This window comes from Onychostruthus taczanowskii, unplaced genomic scaffold (genome assembly GCF_017590055.1).
Source record: "Onychostruthus taczanowskii isolate IOZ18803 unplaced genomic scaffold, ASM1759005v1 scaffold27, whole genome shotgun sequence".
NCBI classification, from domain to species: Eukaryota; Metazoa; Chordata; class Aves; order Passeriformes; family Passeridae; genus Onychostruthus; species Onychostruthus taczanowskii.
Window position 1 is genome coordinate 5,364,743 of NW_024500017.1, and position 9,213 is coordinate 5,373,955.

At 43.7% G+C, this 9,213-nt stretch overlaps 1 long non-coding RNA gene across 1 annotated transcript; it reads left to right on the top strand.

The window, feature by feature from the left end:
- Positions 1-4,585: 4,585 nt before the first annotated feature.
- On the top strand, positions 4,586-8,834 carry LOC121337486. Its single transcript, XR_005952907.1, has 3 exons — positions 4,586-4,658; positions 5,184-5,302; positions 8,620-8,834. It is a non-coding gene; the product is annotated as an uncharacterized LOC121337486 (long non-coding RNA).
- The last annotated feature ends 379 nt before the right edge of the window (positions 8,835-9,213 follow it).

Here is a 9,213-nt window from a genome sequence, read left to right on the forward strand (position 1 = left end):
AAAATGAGTCTGCACATAAAAGTTTTAAAGGATGCAACTGATTCCTGCAAATAAACTGTATCAGTCAGACCATTGTTCTGGTTTGCTGGACTAACAGAGTGAGATAAAAACTCAAGTGGTAGATACCACATTTTTGGCCTAGAATGTACTTGGACTAAATTCCAAGACTAAAGTACAGTGTCAAAGGCAGGAGCTTATCCAGTAACAGGCTGATTTGTTCTTCTGGAAAGACATTGCTTTTACCAGTGAACCAGAAGGACATCTTTTCTCAGAAAACACTGCTGTGAACTCCAGAGACATTGTGTTATATCCAGTGTTCATCCCTCTGACATGTTGGACAAAAATACTCCATCCAGAATAATAAGGTAATTGTCTGCAATTTAGAATATTAAGCAATCTGGTCTTAAAAGCTATCAGACAGTTCTTGGGAGAACTTAGCCCCTATTACAGGCAAACATGGTGTGTGTTTTAGTGGTGCAGGTAGCACTAGAACTGTCCCCTCTCAAAGAAGAGATAACATTATGCCCAATACAAAATTGGCATCAATCTACTGAGACAAGTATTTGGAGAAGAATCATGCTGGTCCTCCATTATGTGTTCCAGACATTTTTCATTCCCTCCCAGATAAAATGCCCTGCTGATCTAATGGTAGAATTTGGCTCTCAAAGCTAGAAAGCTCCAACTGTAGCCAAAATAATATCCTAAAATAGAAAGAAAAATGAGAAAGCAGAAATGTTATTTTCCTCTTTCAAAAGTTTCAGCAGGAAGCTAGCAGTGAGAAACCACTAAAATGGCTCTCTCCCAGCTACCTCTCCCAGTCTGGACATTGCTTGAAACACTCAAAAAATCCCTCATCCTAAGGTCCAAAGGCACCTTGGTTTCATGCCTGTGTCTCTGGTATCACTGGAAACCACCTTAAGTTAATTGAGATCAGGATTTGGTCTTTCTTGTGTGAATCAGTTCTAGGGAAGCTGACAGCTACAAATCCCTGTGTTTTTGTTCTGATGAAAACAGCCTGAAGATCTAAATTTAACATTTGGTTTCACAATGCTCATTTTTGACTGTAAGTAAAATCACCCTGGAAAAATAGCTTAGAATAGGAAGAGATATGTTTTCCGGATGCTGGAAAAGCAAATAAAAAAAAAAAAACCACACTCACACATGACAAATTTATCCTCATTCACAATTTAGATTGCTTTTTACTTTCTGCTTGGTATCTTTGGATAAATACTGTGAATAAAAATTGCATTAGTTACAGAAGAGATTCATAATTTCTGACCCCATTTCAGAGGAAGATGTAGCAGATATCTGTGGTGTTCAGGTCACAGGAAACAGCGCCTGCAGATCAAATCTGTGTTGTGAATGGTTTTTTTCACATGAGAAAACCAGGCAGAATATTTTCCAAGATGAAAAAGATTCTTCTTCATCCACACATTTATTCTGATTAATTTCTTGTTGTAGACAAATTATCCCTTTCATTTACCCTACGGTCACATTACTACACTTTAGCAATATAAAGAGACCATGGAGTGGATGTAAATATAATTTATAGTTGAAGAATGGCATAAATCACCTGCACATTATGAGCCAATCTAGCGTAAATAAGACTGGGGCCTCTACAATGAAAATCTGCTCCCAAGAGTGACAAATGGCATTTTCTACTCAGCTTTTTGTATTTGAAACAATGTCTGCTTCCAAATAAGCCTGGATGGATTCCAGAGGATGACCTGATCCTGCTCCTCCTAGTGCATTGTCAGCAGCTCACCAGGCTCTAGCCATGCAAATTCATGGAAGATGTTCATATGCCCTTGGAAACATGATTTTTATTTGGGAACATCCTGCACCTTGGATGCCAGCAGCATTTTTTCAGTCTAGCAACTAGGGAAAAAGGCATTGCACCTATAAACTGAGAGCAGCAGAGACCTTGAGCTACTTGAGAAATTACACACAGGCTTTCATAATACGGTGCCACAGCCCCCCCAAAACAGGAGACGTGGAGAGTGGACCCTCTGTGGCTCAGGGCCTGCCTTTGGCCATGTCCTAATGATCTAGGGGGGAACAAGTGTCCCCTCTGCCTGTGCAGGTTCACATCTGCATGGACACCTTTGAGGACCTGGTTGGGACGTGGGTGCCAAGGGCACAGGTATGGTCCAGGCTGCTGTCCTGGGCTGAGTCCTGGGCCTCCCCTGTCCTGGGTTTTTCGGGGTGTCTCCCAGGCTGGTAGAAGCTCGAGCATGAGTCATCCTCATCTTGCAATTCCTTGGAAGCAGTTGTCCCAAAACCATCTGCCCACAGATGGGGAGTGACACCACCTGTCCGCCACCTCTGTGAGCACCTTCTCTACTAGACGAGCTCCTCCTGCATTCCCCAGGAGAGCTGCTGCTGGCACTGGGACACGAGGTGCCTTGGCAGGCAGCTGGGTGCGGCCGGACGAGCCGCGCTCACAGCAGAGGAATGCGAGGCGCCTCCCTGGGCTGCGAGGCTGCCGTGGGCAGCTCAGCCCTGCTGCTGCACAGCCTGCCCCGCATTGCTCTGCCTGCATGTGACAGGTGAGCAGGCAGTGCGGCACGAGGCAGCTCTCTGCCATTGGTGTGGCTCAGGAGCAGCGAGGGGCTGGTGCCAGGCAGGAAGTCTAGATGAACAGCCCAGCGGTCAGGTCTTTGTAGCAGTCCCACCAGCTGTCCCACCCCCTGTTGCTCTGCTCTGACCTGCCCTCTTACATCACATTTCTGCTCTAGTTAAGTGTTTGGTATTCAAGATAAATACAGGAATAAAAATAACTTTTTTGCATTGCTTTTTTACCACAATTGTGCCAATCACTTGGACCTTTAGTTCAGAGCAGACTGCAGCTTGTCTGGTCAGTCTCGTGGCTGCCTCCTAATCTTGCCTGGCTCAATCCTGGCCCTGCTCTTTGGGCTTCACTCTGCTTTAGAAAGACCTAAAAAGAGAAGGTCTTTCTCTGTTGGGCCTTGGCTCTTTCCTTGGAGGACAAATTCTTCCCACACTTAGGACTTGGTACCTGCCTTGGAGAACCCACAGGCTCAGGTTGGAGCTCCAGCCACTGGCAGCCCCAGTCTGCCAAGGGCTGTGGATTTACAGGGCCAGGAAGTCTGGAGACACCCAGCAGTGGACCTGTTGTCTTGGGTATTTCTCAGGCCATGTTGTTTACTCCTTGTGCTAGAGGTACAGTTTGATTCCTCTGAACAATCTGTAGTGAGGCTGTTAATGAAAAATTTAAAATATAATATGCCATGAGTGACTCCTTACAGTACAAGAATTGCTTGTGATGACAAAGGCCAGCTCATCAGCAGAAGTAATCAGTGCAGCATCAGTTTAGCATCAATGAGGCTTTGTTGATTTGCAGATGCAGAGGATTTGGCCTCAGTGCCTGGTCTATATTATTTTACAGCAGATAATGAATGCAGCATGCCGTGCTTGCTTTTCTTACCCTTCTCGGAAATTGCAGTTTTACTGACCTGAAAGTATTTTCCCACTATTAAACTTTCAGTCAGTCCTTTTTAAGATGCTGAAGACCACAGGATGCCCTCTCCTTGTGTGGGAACAGCTCTGCTGTACCAAGAGGAGGTGTGATCTTACAGGATAGAGATTCCTTGTGGCACTGACTCATACACTGTAAATTTGTGCTCATTTTCACATCTTCCTCCTGATCCTGTTTTAGGCTGCGTTTCCATTACTCCTCCACCCTGGGGGAGGAATCCTCAGCCAACACAGCTCTAACCCGGAAACCACAGGGGATGAAAAGACCTTTCATAGCAATAATGATGCCATGTTCCTTTCTGCAGCTGCATTTTGAAAACAAAAGATCAGGGGGCAAAGTCACCACCCACAAACAGAATTTGCAGCTCTGCAGCCATCGGGGACTGGTGCAAATGGGCCTGATGCAGATGCCAGAGAACATACTTCCTATTGACACCAGGGAACAACAAGAACTGAAAGTATAACCTAATCTAGGCTGACAACAATGTCTACTTCTGCATATTTACCAGGGATAGCCTTGGGCCATGAGCTGAGGCTTAACTTTGCCTACGCCATAATTTATGTTTCATATTTTTGTAATCAGCAGTTTGGGTCAATCTATTGTAAAGACCACGTAATGTCTGCAAAATAAGGTGGTGGATGCCCTTCCAGTTTGATGCCCCTTAGTAGATACCTATGCCTGCAGTAGATACCCATGCCTGTGCACATTCCAGCTCCAGTGTCCTTGAAAGATTTCCCATAAAACAGATAGGAAGACACTTGGAAGTACCTCCAGTAGTTTGGTGAGTCTGTAGTTCAACACGAAGTGTAGAAGTACAGGTTGAAGGCTGTGGATTATCACTTCTTTCTACTACAGCATATTGCTAGGCCAGGTTTATCTGAGTGCTCAGGGCTGAAGCACTCCTTGGGACTTGCCTTTCCAGCACAGATAGCACTTTTGAACTGGCAAAGGGTAGGTGATTGACATCAGACAGAAGGCCTGATTTCATCAAGGCTTTGGCATGCCACTTGCTGGAAAATGTATTCCAATAAGTACCACCCAGAGTTAATAAATGTGGCACCGAAAGGTGAACAAAGTTCCTGCCAAGGAACTGCCACTCTGGACTGTTTTGGTCTCTGCTCCTACAGGCAGGCCTGATGTTAGTCATCAATGGGAAAAGGTCAGTGGCACTAGGGAGGGTCTGGCTGCACCTTTTGAAAGCCCTGGGCACATGACAGCAGTGTAATCTTGTAAGCTTAGTATGTTAAAATACAGCTCTTCCTGCTCTTGGGCAGCCTTCATAACATGAATTGGAGCTAAATGATGACTGTAGTATTTTGTGGTTACTTTACATGCCAGTGCTCTCACGAGGGGTGGAATGGTGGAGAACCCAGCTCAGTGTCCATATGAGACACTGAAATGCCTATGGGAAGTCTTTCTGAGCTTCCCCAGAGACTGTTTCAAACCTTGTGCTAATTGTTTTCTTCTTGACTGCTCCGAGTTCACTCCCATTGCTGCCAGGGCTTGATAATCTCTGGATCACAGTTCTCTGCTTGGATTTCTGTCACAGTCTCTGTGTGACCTGTCCTCTGCTGGGCAGAAACTTGCAGGGTCACATGAGGTGCCTCTGCTGGGCTGGAAATGGGAATTGGTTATTTCTTCTGAGTTGAGCAGGCCCCTAAAATACAAACCTCATTTCAAATAGCATTTGACACAGCTGAGTGCATTTGTCTTCTCCAACATGCAAACTAGAGACCAGCTATTTTCTGCTCAGCATGGAAAGGAAACCGGAGAACTGAGACAGCAACACCCACGTCTGTGAAGGTATTTAAGCACTTGCTGGGATCCATGCATCGTGGCCAAGCTGTTTGTTGGTAGCAAGACATAGTCTGGGCAGCAGGTGCCCAAATCATGTTTTTCCAAAGTCCTGAGGTACAGTCTTTATCACTGGGTCGGGTTTCTCCCAAGTTCCTTGCAGGACCAATTATAGGAAAGGGCTGATGCTTCATGTGCAGGTTCCTCTGTTTATTTTCCATGGTGCCCCATCCCTGCAGACACTTTTCCACCCCTCTTGTGCAGGCGCCTCGGCAGAGGTTGCTCTCAGCACCCTGCAACACTCGTTCCTTGTGGATGCCGCAGAGGAACCACCTGTTACTCTAAATCTGGCAGTGTTTCCTCATCTTCCCTGCATCCCCCTTTCAACTTCTGTAACTACATCTGTGTGACCTGTTTTCTCCTGCTATGTAGAAACTTGGGCAGTCACATGGGGATATGTGGGGTCACTCGTACTCCCCTGACCCTGTAAATTTAGAAGGGTTAGTTTATTTCCAGAAAGTATGGTTTACATATGGTTTTCCTTTCATTATTTTGGATGTCAAATAGAAGGGCTCTGCTTGTTCCCTACAGTAACAGCAAGTAAATAGCCGACCTGTTTAGAAAAACTTAACACTAGAGACCTGGAGAAATCTTTGGATGCAAGATGCATGCTGAACTATGTGTGACCCTCTGTAGAGAAACATTAGCTTAATATATTAGTAAATGTTTTTTAGTGAAGATAAAAGAATATTAGAGAAAATATACAAGACTTGAGGTCCAAGTTCCCTGTGCAGTCCATTTCCCATTGAAATCAAATGGCCAAAATGAAAAGGTCAGCAAAAGTTTGCTTGAGTTCTGACTGAGGAAAACAAGGAAAGCTCTTTGCTTGCTCCAGGCAGTGCTGTTACCAAGAGGATCTGGTCACAAAGACCAAGGCCAGAGTTTTCAAAGGCAGTTGCTTGATTTGCTAGCCCTGCTTGAAGCACACTGACTAGAGCTGCTTTTGGGAAGTTGTGAAAAACAGGGAGATCCAGGGACCCTCATGCTAGTCCTGGGAGACTCAGCCAATGCTACAAGGCTGCTTTGAAGCCTTTGACCAATCTACTGTCAGGTCAAGCTCTGGGGCATAAAGTAGGAATTCTGACTTGCACAAGTGCTGATGAAGTTTATGCTGTTGAGCCTCCTGGGTTGCCAGCTTGGGCATCTTCACACTGTGTTCCCTTTTGTACTGAGACACACATGCAGAGGCCAAAGAATGAAGATGTCTCATGTTAACTGTAAGATTTCAGGCTGACTTGAGCTTACCAAGACAGGTGGTGAGTGCAGGCACCCAAGGAATCATACTTGGAAGACAAGATTGAAGGACTCCTGCAGTTCACAAATGCTACTTGGGAACCGGATAGTCAAGTACTGCCAGTTCCTAGGATCAGCTTAAAGTTAATAGAGTGATGGCAGGTGCCCAAACATCTTTGCAATCCTACATTTGCAGAGATGTTTTCATCACGAGCAGACAAAATAAAATGGTTTTTAAAACAACACGCCCTGCAGGTGTCTCTGTCTTTGCCACTGAGTATATGAAATTTAAACTAAAAAAAAAAAATCCTAACAGAAAAAGGGAATGAATTCATATAAATAACGTAATTAGAGAAGCTTGAAAGCAGCAAGAATGTGTGAGACTTCAGTGCATTTTTATCCTTTTAAAACAAAACAGATGCTGAGAGGATGTTATAAGAAGGCGTCTCAGAAAGGCTGGTGTAAAAACATTGAAAGAACAGAGAAACTTGCTTTTTTCCAGGAAGACAAGCAGGGACCTGGTTCTGCAGAGCTGGGATGTAGAAATGCATGTTATGGAAATGCTATGTTTTGGCATGATCTGAAATTGCAGACTTGGGAATTAATTAAGTGCGTGAGTGCTCCATACATGCTATATATCATTATGCTGAATTTGGAAAAAAGTTTCAGATGACCTCAAAGGGATGATTTTCAAATCTTCAAGCTTACTTGGAGATTGCCTCCAAGCAAGAGAGCCTTTGCTTAAGTGAAAGGATCACTAGCCCATGGGCCCAATCCACCTGCAAATCCTGCTAGTGTTTGTGTCCTTTTGATAAGGTCCTGTTTTCCCCATGGGTTGGTAAGTCCATAGTCAATAAATCCTTGATTTCTATGGAAAGCAGTGTTAAAACCCCTATATCTTAGGAAAAGGAGATGGGGCTAACTTCAGCACTCCAGCCCTGTTAGCTTTCCTTTTTTTTTTTTTCTTTTCATAAGTCTTTGTGCTTATCCAGATGAATTCATTCAAGATCATAATTATATTAATTAAGAGCACTGTTTCTACAGGTGTGGTTAGTTCCTAAAGAGCAAGTAGCTGCAGAAGGATTGTACAAAAGCAATCTTTGGCAGTTCACAAAAGGCAGAGGTTTTTTAGGCTTTAGCAGGTTCATTTGAAATGCCCTTATGGGGTTGGTATCATTGTTATTTTAATGATGTGGCATTGGAGACATGAAAGAAACAATGTTTTACCCACAATCACTCAGCAAGTCACATCCTTTCTCACTTACTGGTGATGCCACATAACTGCACTGCTGATACCCAGTAGCAAACTAACTCTCATTTTACCATTAGTGGTAACCAAGAGGGTTTCCTCAAGTCAGACTTTAGGCAAAATTTGAAGCAGGCTTTGAGCTGATTCTGCTGTGAGACATCATCCACAGGCAAATGACATTACTAGAATGAGAAGGGGGGGGACCATAAGGCTAATAGTTCACAATTTGTCTGTTCAAGAATGTTTACTTAATTTCATGTCACTAAAAGAACAAAATGCTGTTTCCTTTTAATAATAAACATTATATTTCACTAAAGAAGAAGTAAGACAAGAAGTGATAACAGAAATGCCTCTGAAAATAAGCTATTTGTTTCCTGGCAGACGCAAATCTATTCTGTCTCTCCCTGTTTCCCTCTTCAAATGCACTTGTGTGGGTCCCACCTATGCATCAGGCAGGGAGATCAAGATCTGGCTCCACAGGATGCTTTGTACTGTCCTGAAAGCAAAACTTAATCCATGGAGAGGACAATGCTCTCTTGAGTTACTGGCTCCTTCATCCTCCTCTTGGACAAACTTCCTCTCATCTCCAAAGTGTTATCTGAGTAAAGATCTCAGTATTCTCCTCCCTAGAATTTATTATGAATTTATTGAAAAAAAATACAATCCCTTCAGCTATGAAAATTACCCTCATTTGTCTATAAATAGGCTTAACCTCTTAAACTGTGTCAGATGTTGCAGATTCACCAATTTGATCTAGATCTCCACATCTTTTCTGCTCCTACAGCTCCAGGGCAAATGACTCATGCTGTTTGCAAGTGCCTATCCCACTGAGCCTGGCAGTATCAGTGTGGCTGAAGGTTTCTACTAAAACCTGGGCAGGGATTTTCTCCTCATCAAGCTGAGCTCACCAACATACTGCAGAAACAAATCGGTATGTTGTACTTACATGAAAATCCATGCATTTGCAATAGTCCAGCACCAAATCAGTAGAGGAAAATGTGTTCTAGAGTCAAATAAATATGATAAATGCAAAATCCTATTGATCCATGTAATCATTTTCCCAGCTGCATTTCCCTTCACTGTGGCAGTCCTAGGAAGATTGGTCTGCACTACCTATTACCTTACCTTTGAAATTGGTTGGAAATGTGAAAGGGAAATGTCAAAGTATTTACAGACAATCTAAATGGCTTTTATAGCTTGTTTCTGGAAATCAGAGTTTCCTGAACTGTCTCAATGTTCAGTCCTTACTCTATAAATCACTTGTTTTTAAAAGCAGAAGGGATCCAATTTCCCAGGTGTGTGCCCATTCCTGGAGATGTCCCACCCCTTCTGCTACTTTTCCTGGGAAGGGAAATATCTTAGAAGAGAAAATCAGGGA